Here is a 14134-nt window from a genome sequence, read left to right as displayed (position 1 = left end):
ACAGTTGGATATGGGCCACTGTGTGCACCCAGACAACGCATTTGAAAGCTTTTTTAAAACGGCCGTCATATCTAAACAAAACCGTTTTCCAGTCATGCAAGTAGTATTAGAGACTTTCAAAAGCACTTGTTAGATGTGGAGTTGTGCCCTGTGCATACGTATCTAGCTTTCTAGATTGTAGCTTTGTTAACCTAGGTAGAAAGACTTACACAATGCAGAGGAGCAGTTGCAGGAGGTTTATCCTTCACATGTATCATACACTGAATAATAGTAAATAAGTCCATAACTTTGATTTTGATTCTAGGCTTGTGCGCTTCGACCACCAAAGCGGCCGCTCATGCCTGAAGCAGCCAGCACCGTGGCACGGGGGAGGGGTGGCGCTGGTGGCGGTGCACGACTCAGCACTGCCCCCCCCCACCCCCACGCTGCAGTGCTGGCCGCTTTGAGCATGAACAGCAGCTTTGGCAGCCGAAGTGCACAAGGCTACTTGATTCTTAAGGTTGTGTGTGCTATGATTTTATTTGAGGAATTTTTAAAAAATTGCCAATAATCCCTTTGCATGTGTTAATTTGATTTAATATATCCTTTTCTTTATTTGGAATCTAAGTTACAGCACCTTCTGTAATGTAGCCAAGTCCTGAAATAAGTAACATACGTTGTATAACAAGAACTGCAAAGAACTAAAGTTAACAGATGCTAGAAAAGGGCCCTCTCCTCCATCTGATGTAGTAAATAGACTTTTGCACAAGTTTGCAGGAAGCCACCGTATATAAAAACACAATTCTCTTCTGCTAGCCAACAGCTTTGGGAGACTAGCGTGAAAGAACCTGGGGCTGGGCTGCATATATTTTTACTAGATGAAAGTAAACAGAAGACAAGATACATTAGGTACTCAATGGTAACCTCTGCACAAAAAAAATCTATGAATAACAAAGTGTATTTGAAAATAAATGAATACATTTGGTGACCCTGAATAGAGAAAGGAGTGCACCATGATTGTATTCTTTCCACCTTCCTGTTTAACTTGTATGCTGAGATTATTATGAGGGTGAACTCAAAGAATCAAACACTGTAATTAAGATTGGAGGAAGGAATATAAATCTTTGGTATGCTGATGGCACTACCCTACTATCAGAAATTAAGGAAGACCCAGAACAGATGATAAAAGGTCAATGATGTAAGTAAGAAATTTGGCCTTGGCCTTTTCTTACACTAAAAAGACAAAAAAAACAACACTGCAAAAAACAGACATGTCACAATAACAGTTGAAGTTGAAGAGACTGAATGCATTCCAGAATTCATTTTTCTTGAATCTCAAATTGATGTGACTGTTGATTGCCAAATGGAAATGAAACGTTGAATTGCCCTGGGTCGCTCAGCAATGATGAGCTTGAACCAAACATGAAAATACAAGGACATAAGCCTGACTACCAAATGTTGATGAGTTAGATCTATCATATTTCCAGCAGCCACTTATGGCTGTGAAAGTTGGATGATGAAAAATCAGACGAGGAGAATCTATTCATTTGAACTCGTGTTGGAGAAGGCTCTTGCGGGTTCCATGGACAGCAAAAGTCACAAACAAGGAAATACTATAGCATGGAAAATCTGATATATCACTGGTAGGCACAATCATAAAACTCCAGCTCACTCACGTGGGCCATATGTGATCCAACTCAATGGAGAAAGCAATTATACTAGGATTGGTCAGTGGAAAAAGGAAACCAGGCTGACAAAGGGCACAGTGGTTGGAGACAGAGTGGTCACTGGCCAAAGCATTGCATGGTTGAGGGAGGCGGTGTGGGATTGGGGATCATGGCGACTATGCCACGGGGATCCTCAAGAGTCAGAACAAGAAAGGAAGATGGGGAGATGGCAGGGAAGCTCAATTAAGTTTTTGCTTCTGTGTTCATTATGGAAAGAGTGGAGCATGTACCCACACCACAGGCATTATTTTCAAGAAGGGAGTCTGAACAATTAAGAATGAGGTGACATTTCTAGACCTCCTGGGGACATTAAAAACTGTAAACTCTCCATGAAATCCACCTGAAGACACTTGGAGAACTCAAATGTGAGACAGTTGATTTACTAACCTGTAACCTTAGAGCCTCTTGTGGCGCAGAGTGGTCAGGCAGCAGACATGCAGTCTGAAAGCTCGGCCCATGAGGCTGGGAGTTCAATCCCAGCAGCCGGCTCAAAGTTGACTCAGCCTTCCATCCTTCCAAGATTGGTAAAATGAGTACCCAGCTTGCTGGGGGGTAAACGGTAATGACTGGGGAAGGCACTGGCAAACCACCCCGTATTGAGTCTTCCATGAAAATGCTAGAGGGCATCAACCCAAGGGTCAGACATGACCTGGTGCTTGCACAGGGGATACCTTTACCTTTACATGTAACCTATCAACCACCTATATCAGAACACTGGAAACTAGTGAATGCTTAAAAGGGGGCCTAGAGGGGAACCAGGAAAAAAGGCTTATCAGCCTAGTACCTGCCCCAGGCAAACTAATAGAACCTAATCAAAGAGATGATTGTTAGGCATGTAGGGGAACAAGCCCTGCTGATGGAAAATCAGCATGGCTTCTGAAAAAGCAAGTCTTACCAACTTTTTGCTGCTCTTTGAGAAAATTAGTAAGCATATAGACAATGGTGACCCAGTAAACACATACTTGGATTTTCCAAAGGCTTTTGAGAAAGTACCTCACCAAAGATTCTTGAATAAATTTAACAGTCATGGGATAAGGGGTTCCCTTATGGATTAAAAATTGTTTAAACAAGCAGTAAGGAGTGTGTTTAAATGGACAGTTCTTGCTGGTAATGAAGACTGTTATTACTATTTGTTAATAAATGAACTGGAACTAGGGATGAGCAGTGAAATGGCCAAGTTTGCAGATGACACAATATTATTCAGGATGGTAAAAACCAAGGCTAACTGTGAAGAGCTCCAGGAGGTTTTCCACAAATTGGGTGAGTGGGCAACAATGTACCTAATGAAGTTTTGATTAAGTGTAAAATGATGCACACTTGGACAAAAAAAATCCCAACTTCAAGTATAGGCTATTGCGGAAAAGATCTTGGGGCCACAGGTAGCTCAATGGAAGTGTCAAGCCAGTGTGCTGGAGAAGTGAAAAAAGTCAGCTCTATTTAAGGGATCTTTAGGAAACTGACCATATTATAATGCCCTTGTACAGATATATGGCGCTTCCCCATTTTGAATGCCATGTAAAGTTTTAAAGATGAGAGGTGTGCAGCACCTTTCCTATGAGGAAAGACTGAAGAGTTTTTCAGAAAGAGGAAAACAGGGGGACATGATAGTAGAAGTTTATAAAATGATGGGAGGGAGACTTAACAAAGAACACGCCTGTCCTCTCAAAAAACTAGAACTCAAGGATATCCAATAGCACAGAGATCACTGTTCTATACCCTTGTATTTCCCACCTCAAAAATATTCAACAGAAGGGGGAAAAGTTGCCTCAGGTCCTCGAAAATAAAGCAAGCACCTCCAAAGACAGCTGGAGCCGGCTGGTCAGAATGCAAGGGACAGTAGAGGGCAAGGTGAAACCTAAATTGCCTTAAGGGCAGCTAATGAGGCAAAGCCTATCATAAAACAAATTATAGGAATGCTTATTGATCCTGCAGATGACTGTCGTAAAAGTTACGAAGCTGAGCATCGAGGATTTTCAGGAGATTATTTTTTTACATGGCTGGGAGGAGACCAAAAGGCAAAGGACAAAGCAAACCCCCTCAACCAGCTCGTCCCCTCGGTTACTCCCCGCCTCCTCAGCTGTTTCCCACTCTGTGAGTCGACATTACGAGGCTGTGGAGATGGGAGGCCGCTCCTGGGCGGTCTGGGGTCCCTGGAGGGTCTTTCCACCGCCCGGCCATGACGGCCCACTGTGCCTCGGGGGGCGGGGGGGGGGGCTGCTCTGAGCGACAGGCACCTCTGGAGGCAGCCAGGGTAAGGTGACCAGATTGTCCCATTTTTGGAGGGACATCTGGGGGCACCTGGCAAATTGTACTTATGTTGCAAGTAAAAAATACATATTACAATACTATTTTTGCATTCTATGTGTTTTATGAAATTTTTTGTTGCTCCATATAGACCAAATTTTTAATCAAGACCCCCCCCCCAGTCAATGGTGTCCCACTTTACCAATGTTAAAATCTGGTCACCTTAAACCAGGGCCGCATTTCTTGCATCCTGCCGACCCGCAGGAGACCTCTTCCGTTCAGCTTGGCTCGTTTGGATGGGGCTGCCAGACTCCAGGTGGGTGCTGGAGATCTCCGGACTACATCAATCACTCCCTTGTTCATTGCACTTCCCCTGAAGACCAGAGTTGCTGTGGAAGGCGTTCTGCCATACCGAGGTCTTTCTCCTTTCTAAACCTTGCCGTCCCAGGCTGTTAGGTTGTAGGGTTGGTTTCTGGCTGGCCCATCCTCAGTATAGAAGCTGTTCACCTAGAGGCAGGCGGTTGATCTATCTGTTGTGATTAACAGTTCTTATCTCGGGGCTCAGCAGAGGTCCTGTTCCCAGCGCCACAGATCTTTTTAACTGGACATGCCCAGGATAGAAGGTGGGTATTTTAGGCATGCAGTAGGGCCACTCCTCAGCCATAAGTCATGCTCTGGGACTTCTCTGCACCATTAAGTTCGATCTGAAAGAGCCAGTGGGGGTGTCTGGCAGAGTTGCAGCCCTTCTCTAGAATTCAATGCCATCTAGGTTTTCTACTGGTACTTGAAACCATTGGTGCTTCCCACCAAGGCCAGCTAACAGCTGTGAATGCTACTACAGTTTGCACCTACTCCAATGCCAATCATGGCCATATGTGGACCATGTATTGAGGAGTGAGTTGTCCTAGTGTTAGTGCACTTCTAGTTTTAATTAGATTTTCCCCTTCATTAGTTGTTATTTTATCCAGAATGGCCTCTCTACCACTCGTTAATGTATTTGTGGGATATTTGGAGAATGTTAATGGCATTTGAGAACCATTTCCAGGTCACTGCTGTCTAGTAACTCAAAAGAACTTGGGCAGAACAAGGAAGAAAATCAATTTAATAGTCAAGGTCCATCTTAATGCTGTTTGGAACAAGAAGTGGACATATGGAATGCTATGCTAACCTATGTGCTGCCAGGCCATGGTTCTTTGTAAACAACTATAGCATTTTCTTCCTTCACTGGGAACTAAATCGATAACCACTATTTTCTGAAATACGTAAGCTCCAAGAATGAATTTCTCTGAACCACCATTCTTTTATCATTCAGCTTGCAATGGAATATTTAAAAAATATTATGTTGTGTTGATGCAAGGTATCATGGCAGCTCTGTTAATCATGCAGCTGTGATTGCTCTTTCCTGTGTGCAGATTGTTGCTCTGATTGCATGATGGAGACTCAACAAGTCAGGGGTTTGACAGCAGTGCAAACAAGTTCTAGATATTAAACCTTTCCCTGGTGATTCTGTTACATGGTCAGTTTACTGCACATGCTGAAGACTTAGGAGCAAATAACTGTGTAATCATAAACCTCATATGTTGTTGGACAACTGTTTCCTAAAAATAACTTTCTTGTTGCCTAATATGGCTGTGATGTATCGTTTCTAACATATATGTGCCTGAAAGTCTGCTTCTAAACTGTGGTACGTGATGAAAGTTTTATGGCAGTCTGTGTAAAATACCTTATATGTGGCTTAACCCAATCTTTTAGGGCACCTTTGGAATTCTAAAACAGTATGGTGGATGCAGCCACAAAATGGCTGCCATAAAATGACTGCTGCAGGAATAGAAGCCAGCTACAAAATGGTTGCTCCATCTCGTCTTCAATCACATAGTGAAGATTCTTGTGCTTTGGTGGCAGCTAGTGTCCAAGCAACATTTTAAAAAATCTGTATGGCCAATCAGAAGAAGAAAAGTTGGGTCTTATATGCCAGGAGTCTCAAAGCGCTTACAATTGCCTTCCACAACAGACACCTGTGAGGCTGAGAGAGCCCTGATATTACTGCTTAGTCAGAACAGCTTTATCAGTGCCATGATGAGCCCAAGGTCCCCCAGCTGACTGCATGTGGGGGAGCATGGAATCAAACCTGGCTTGCCAGATTAGGAGTCTACAGTCCTAACCACTTTAACAAGCTGGCTCTCTGGCCCAAAGCTCCACTTGGTCCTGCTCACTTTCTAAAAACACTGGGTGGGAACCAGAAAAGGAGTCAACAGGCATCATGGCACCTGTGGGCACCCCTGGCTTAAACCATGACAATTCAAGCCCAAGCCTTAAGGTGCTTGAGGGAAGGGGTGTCTATTCAGGGGTAGATGTTTCTGAGCAATAAAATTGTGTGAACTTGATAAAGGACCTGCTTATGTATTTTTCCCAGCCTGTGTAACAAGGGGCAGTAGTGTTTCGTTGCTCCCTCCAGCCCTTGGGTCAGGGATGTTGTGTCTAGAGCAACTGTATGGTAGACAAATCCAGCAGATGCATTGGGGTGAGGAAAGGTAGCTCTCATGCAGCCATTCAAGGCACAGTAGTGGCACAGCATTAAAATGCTGGACTTGAAAAAAACACAAGCAGGCAAAGGACATTTTCCCCCTTAGCTAGCATTTGCTGTTTTCAAATGTGGTCTCTTCAGGAACCTGAAGATTAAGTGTCATATCTGGCTGTGGTTTCTGCATATTAGCAAGTGCGAACACATTTGAGAAGCCCATATTAAAATATTAGCCAGTATGGTGCTCTCATTTGTCAAACGTGAAGCAAACTTGGCACTTGCATTCCCTCAGACCTAGTTCCGTGGTTGCATGTGAAGAAGAGCTGGTTTTTCTACCCTGCTTTTCACTATCTGAAAGAGTCTCAAAGTAGCTTACAATCGCCATCCCTTCCTCTCCCCACAACAAACACCCTGTGAGATGAGGCTGAGAGAGCTCTGACAGAACTGCTCTGAAAACAGCTCTAACAGAACTGTGACTGGTTGCATGTGGAGGAGCAGGGAATCCAGCCCATCTCGCCAGATTAGAGGCCACCACTCTCAATCACTACACCAAGCTGGCTCTTAACCACTACATCAACTTGAATGCTTGTGATGAAAAGCTCCAGTGTATGGCTTGGGAGTGGCTAATGAACGTGAGAGCTGGGATGTTTAAATGTAATTTTATGCATGTGTTGTTGTTTTCTGTTTGTTTATGTGTGTGTCAAAGTCCACTGCACTGTTATTCTTTTTAGAGTTGCCTATTGTCAGAATGTGTATGATGCAGAAACTAACCACTCTCGTTCTGTACTTCTTTCCCTTGTATAAAGAGACTGCATGATAGTTTGTGTTTCGGTTCCAAATCAGTCAAGCTGTGATGGTGATGGCGTGTAATTCTGTGGCAGCTAATAGAAATGAGGATCCTAGTCAATGTGTTTCCTTCAGTTAGGAAGATAACAAACTCAGTCTCACCCTAGCACTCCTCTTTTTCTCCCTTCCCAGTCAGTCAGCGGTGGCCCTGTGGCTATGCCCTTGCTATATAGCAAGTTAATTTCCAGCTCCCCTCCACCCTCCCCAATGAAACACCACAGCTCATTAGGCGGTTGGTGAAGACTTGTTCTTGTTTTGTATGTGGGTATGAGAAGAGGTCTCCACTTGATACACTTGGATTCCCAATCATCATCCTTACCAATAAAGAAGGACACATCATCAGAGGGCTATTGTCATCTAATCCATTTCTCCACATTGTTTTTATATGTTTCAATTTTTGTTTTTTTAAAAAGCTTTAACAAAATTTCTGTGTGGTGTTTTTGAGAGTGATGGTGGTAAGGACAATACACTGACTACCACTTCATGTTCTAGACTGGGAATGTCCTAAAAGATTTTCACATTACTGTTCTAAACTGGATGTTATTCATTAGTGGCCTGATTTCGAGTGAAGTGATACAGAAATGGGGGATTCATATGGCAAATTTCCTTCTGCCAATGAGCCATCTCTGAAGTCCTATGGTCATTTCAAAGAGGGCTGCTTCCTCTCCCTGTGCGTTTTCACCATGAGGTCTTCCTCACAGTTTTTTGAACATTCTAAATGTTCTAAGTACTAAACCGATCTAGCAGTTCAGAGCTATAGCAGCAGCATCGAGATGCCCTGACTCCATTAACTCAAGTCAAGGCATCTCTCTCTTTTAAAAATAAAAAAATATTTAGAGTTTTTAAAATACAACATATACAAAAAAAGAGAACTATACAAATTAACAAAGAGAAAGGGAAAGCAGGGTAAAGGAAGAGAAGAAGAGTCTCAAGTCAAGGCATGTCAATGGTGCCACTACAGCACTGAAGTAGATAGGACACTTCACTGGATTTCCTAATTCTTGGCTTCAGTTGGCATGTTTTTAAAGGTACTTGACCCTTCCCTGCCCCACAGCTTCAGTTCTACCAGGGGATAGAAGGTACTGCAAAGCAAATATAAGCATCAACATCAGTTCCCTGAAAGCTCAGCCCACTCTTGTCTTTCAGTGTTGATGATGCTTGATTCTATATCTCTGTTCAAAGAAGCTCTTTTACAGAAGACTGGCAGATGCTGTGCTGGACAAGTTCACAAGCCTTCATGGAGAGCTGTGGCTGGACAGACTATAAACAAAATGACAGAATTCTGATGGAATGGGACTACGGTTCCTTGTTGCTGGAGTGACTGTGTTCTATCTCTTTCCATTAAAGCTTCTGCAGGTAGGTCTAGTATGTACATGGTCTGACCCCAGCCGTGGTGTTTATTGCTCCCTACATACTTTAACTGCACAAGAAATTTGACCTCTGAGTCATTTGATATGCGCACACATATGTGACCTTGGGCTCGCCACAGCACTGATAAAACTGTTCTGACAGAGCAGGAATATCAGAGCTCTCTCAGCCTCACCCACCCCACAGGATGTCAGTTGTGGGGAGAGGAAAGGGAAGGTGTCTGTAAGCCGCTTTGAGCCCCCTTCAGGAAAAGTGGCATATAAGAACCAACTCTTCTTTCTTCCTCTAGAGCCTGTCCCCTGTGTCTTTGCATGTGTCACTGTTCAGGGCACATCTGCTCTAAATGCAGAGAATTCTGCCTCAGGAGTAATTTAGTAATCCACAGCAGACCCTCCTGTTTCAGGGGTGTGGCAAAACTGCTCCAGTTAAAAGCAGCTGCAATGGCCAGTCTTTGTGGCTGTATAAATTGTACTCACTAGAAACCTTTTTCAAAACATTGTGCGCGTGGTTACTGGTGGGGTGTGATACAGTTATATTTAGTGGGAATAAAGTATCAGAAAGCTTCATGGATAGTTGAAGTCTTGGGATCATTGATGAAGAGCGTAATAGCAAGGGAGAAAAGAATTTCCCGCAATCTCTAGTGTATTGCAGTGTTAGCTTTTCCTACACCATAACCTATTTCATCAGTTGCACAAGTACATTGCAAGAGTAGTAGCTAAAAGTTTTTGTTTCTGTCATCAAGTCACAGCTAACTTACAGTGACCCTGTGAGGTTTTTGAGGCAAGAGACATTCGGAGGTGGTCGCCCGTTGCCTGCCTCTGTGCCACAATCCTGGGCTTCCTTGGTGGTCCCCCATTCAAATACCAAGCAGGGACAACTGCTAAGCTTCTGAGTTCTCACAAAATTGGGCTAGCCTGTGGAGGGTGGGGTTTGGGCAAGGGAGGGACATCATCAGGGTATAAAGCTACAGAATCCATCCTCCAAAGCAACCAGTTTCTCCAGGGGAATTTTTCTTTCTCACCTGGAGATCTGTTGTAATTCCAGGAGATGCCCCACCAGGAGGCCGGCAACCCTACTTTTGCCCATACTCTAAGAACCTTAGCCATACACTGTGCTGCTGGGGACTCGCTTTCCGAGCATGTGGGGCCCTGATTCAAACCCAGTCAGTATACACTAAGCTCCCTAAGGGTGCTCAAGTAGTATCTCAGGGGATGATTCAGGTCAGGAAAATGGCAGGGGTGTATGTATGTTTCAGCCCCTTCTTCCCCTGCATCGTATCCTCAGTCTGAATATTTGGGAAATAAGTTCCCAGCAGCATGATGTATGGGAACCCAGACCCAACTTTGAAAAAAAACATCTTGTCTTGTTTGCATCTTACGCAGATACAAGTGGGAACCTACAAGGACTTGGGGGGGGGGGGTCATTTTCCCCTTCTCTGCTATTTTCTCTTTCTCTACCCTGAAAAGCCTCTCCCCTTTTCCTGCTTCCTATTCACCCAATATTCCATCATGGAGAAAGCTAGGGAGTACCAGAAGAACGTCTACTTCTGCTTCATTGACTATGCTAAAGCCTTTGATTGTGTGGAGCACAACAAATTGTGGCAAGTTCTTAAAGAGATGGGAATACCAGAGCATCTTATTTGTCTCTTGAGAAATTTATATGCAGGTCAAGAAGCAACAGTGAGAACTGAACATGGAATCACTGACTGGTTCAAAATTGAGAAAGGAGTTCGGCAAGGCTGTATACTGTCGCCTTGCCTATTTAACTTGTATGCAGAGCACATCATGAGAAATGCGGGATTAGAGGAGTCACAAATTGGGATCAAGATTGCAGGGAGAAATATCAACAACCTCAGATATGCAGATGATACCACTCTAATGGCAGAAAGTGAAGAGGAACTAAAGAGCCTGTTGATGCGGGTGAAGGAGGAGAGCGCCAAAGTTGGCTTGAAACTCAACATCAAGAAAACAAAGATCATGGCATCCGGCCCTCTCAATTCCTGGCAAATAGAAGGGGAAGAAATGGAGATAGTGACAGATTTTATTTTCCTGGGCTCCAAGATCACTGCAGATGGGGACTGCAGCAAAGAAATTAAAAGACGCTTGCTCCTGGGGAGGAAAGCTATGGCAAATCTAGACAGCATCCTAAAAAGCAGAGACATCACCCTGCCAACAAAAGTGCGTTTAGTCAAGGCTATGGTCTTCCCAGTTGCAATGTATGGCTGCGAAAGTTGGACCATAAGGAAGGCCGAGCGTCAAAGAATTGAGGCTTTTGAACTCTGGTGCTGGAGAAGACTCTTGCGAGTCCCTTGGACTGCAAGGCGAACAAACCAGTCAGTCCTAGAGGAGATCAGCCCTGACTGCTCTTTAGAAGGCCAGATCCTGAAGATGAAACTCAAATATTTTGGCCACCTCATGAGAAGGAAGGACTCCCTGGAGAAGAGCCTAATGCTGGGAGAGATCGAGGGCAAAAGAAGAAGGGGACGACAGAGAATGAGGTGGATGGATGGAGTCACTGAAGCAGTAGGTGCAAACTTAAATGGACTCCGGGGAATGGTAGAGGACAGGAAGGCCTGGAGGATCATTGTCCATGGGGTCGCGATGGGTCGGACACGACTTCGCACATAACAACAATAACAATTCACCCAACAGCCAACCAACCTTCATCTGCCTCCTGGTCTTCATCCCATCCCCTCCAGCCACTACTTAGGAAAACTATGGTCCAGTTGTGTGGTGCCATCCACTGGGCCTGGCCCATTTACATGGTAGAGAATCTTCAAGGACTTGTTGGAGGTCACAATTCTTCCCCCTGCAGGACCTTCCACACATTATTTCCCTTCTCTCTCCTCATGGAAACCCCCATAAGGTCTTCCCTTCTCATGCCTCATTCGTTCCTTCTCAGCCATTCACAAACTTTTTAATCTATCTCATGCCTTCTGTTAAATTTACCATTTATTTATACCCCACCTTTCTCCACAGTGGGGACTAAAGCAGCTTACATCCTTCTTCTTTCCATTTTATCCTCTAAACAAACCTGTGAGGTTAGGCTGAAAGTATGTAACTGGTCCAACATCACCTAGTGAGCCACCATGGAAGATTTGATTAGAGTTGGTTTGCACCTGAGTCTCCCAGGTCCTACTCTGAAACTCTAATAGCTGCATCACACTGGCTTCCATAGGGAGGCTGCTGTTACACAGCAGCAAGCAGCCAGGCCCAGATTATTGATGTGAATCAGGTGGTATCAAATCACACAATGGTTGCTGCCAGGCTTGGCTCCAATGAGTCCTCTTCCAAAGGCTAAAACAGCCCTGGAAAGGGCCCTTCCCCGTCTTTTACCGATAGAGATCAAGCCTAGGATGCTGAGGTTACCTAGTGATGGCCACTAAGGGCTTCCATTTCTTAAAACTATAGGCACTCCTTTTATCATTGGGGCAGGTGTTTGGTTTTTAGATTTCACATTTCTCAGATTTATGATATTTTGTGAACTACCTCCTTTTATGTGGTGAAGTTAATGCCCATAACATATATAAAACACCTTCTGACAGGGCAGGGGGAGTAGGGGGAATATATTACAATATGTAGCTTTATCTGTGTGCTGATCTTGGCAAATTCGTTTGTCTGTGCATGTAAAGAAGCAGTGACTTTGCTGGCACTCTCTTAGACTACAACTTGGAAGTCCTTCACACTAGAAGGGTTGGGAGCTCAGGGTGTTCTCAGCTGTCTTCCTGTTTTCACCAGAGAATGTGCACATCCCGTGAAGAGCCCTGGTCCAAGTGGAAGTGGCGAAGTCCGGGCTCTGGGTGCTGTCAGCACCTTCAGCCTGAATTTCTTCATGGGACAAAGTCACAGCACCTTGAGAAGACCGATGCAGATGAACAGCTGGGTTAAGAATTCAGGCACTGAGGTTGCAGGGAAATCTTCTGTACCTTAACATAAAGCAATTGTACACATGCCTATGTGGAAAGTAAACTCATTCAGAGTGGGAAAAATATGGTTTAAATGGGTTTCAGTTGTTGGGGGAGAGCCAACACATAGTTCATTACCTCATATCAACACGCTTTGTGCAAGCTTCTTCTGTGCTGATCCTATACATGAAGCTTGAGGTGGTGAATTTGTTCTTTTACATTAAACAGAAAATAAAAGGGCTCAGGAGCTTGAAAGATAACTGAGATGGTCTGTGCAGCCTAAAGGTCACTCTTGGTTTCAGATGCAAATCTGATGCTCTTGGCATTCAGGACAGAAAGATTAGAAGCAACAGCAATTTTTATAGGCAGATATGGGGCACACTGTATGCTGGCCAACTTTTGAATAAGAGCTTTTTCCAAGATAGAAAACAGTGACCACCAAGCTCTGAGTCTGACAGCCAGTTGACCGAAGGGCTTGGATAGAGGAGCAGAAGTTCCCCCTCCCCCTATAATGTGTTGTGATTTGTCCTGGGATTGTAAAAACAAAGGAGTTGCTAAACAGCTGTGCCTCATGGACTGTGTCTGGCTTGGCTTGCTTTGAAGGCCTCGTTTGCTTTGTACACTCTTCGGAAAGGGGATCCTTTATGCAGTTTCTATTACAGCTGATTTCTGAGCTTGGTTTGAAATATGGGATATCATACAATGAACAGGGTCTTCTCATGAATTATCAGATCTGTGGCCTCTCTTCATAGAATGCAGTCATAGCACTCCCATGATTTTGGGGAGTTTTCTGTTTCCTTGAAAGCAGTTAGCAACCCATATGCATTAAGATGGCTGGGGATGTAGAAACCCTCCAGATAATTAATCCTGGCATTTCATTAGGCCGCTGAGTTGCCCTGTGCAGTACTTTTTTTTTTTTTTTTGCATAAATCCAGTTGATTTGCGTAATCTGCTCAGTTGTGTGCAGAACGTCACTCAGAGTGACCAGTCAGTCTCCAAACAATTAAAGGTAGCTCCCTGTTCTTCCTTTTCTTTTACCTTTCAAGCTTCTCTTTTTCTCTTATCTGTGAAGAAGGCACGTGTATGCATATAGATATCTTTGTTCTGGATGGATACTCTCTCTTCTGCCCCTATGTATACACATGCTGTGGATGGGGGAAAGGGTGCTGTTGGCTCCTTTACATAGCAATCAAAGCTTTGTTTGTCTCTTCCAGGGGAAAAAGAGGGAACTATGTTTTTCGTCCACAAGGCTAATTACAACTTCAGTTGGGTATGGTTTCCTTTGGGAAAACAACAGAGGAGAGGTCTCCGCCCCCAGAGTATTGTAGACTTGGTATAATTGTTATTGAATCTGCCATTTGGCTCCACCCACTGAGTTACTATTTTGTGACTGGTAGCTCCGATGGATTTTTTTTTGGGGGGGGGGATTCAATCAGTCCCAGAAATGTGAAGTCTGTGCCTTCCCAGGGTCTATGTCATTATCAACATGTCCCAGTATAAATTGCTTGCATTTTAACCACAACATGACATTGGCTTTTCAGCGTT

Source organism: Paroedura picta, chromosome 4, assembly GCF_049243985.1.
Source record: "Paroedura picta isolate Pp20150507F chromosome 4, Ppicta_v3.0, whole genome shotgun sequence".
NCBI classification, from domain to species: Eukaryota; Metazoa; Chordata; class Lepidosauria; order Squamata; family Gekkonidae; genus Paroedura; species Paroedura picta.
This window is presented reverse-complemented; position numbering follows the sequence as displayed.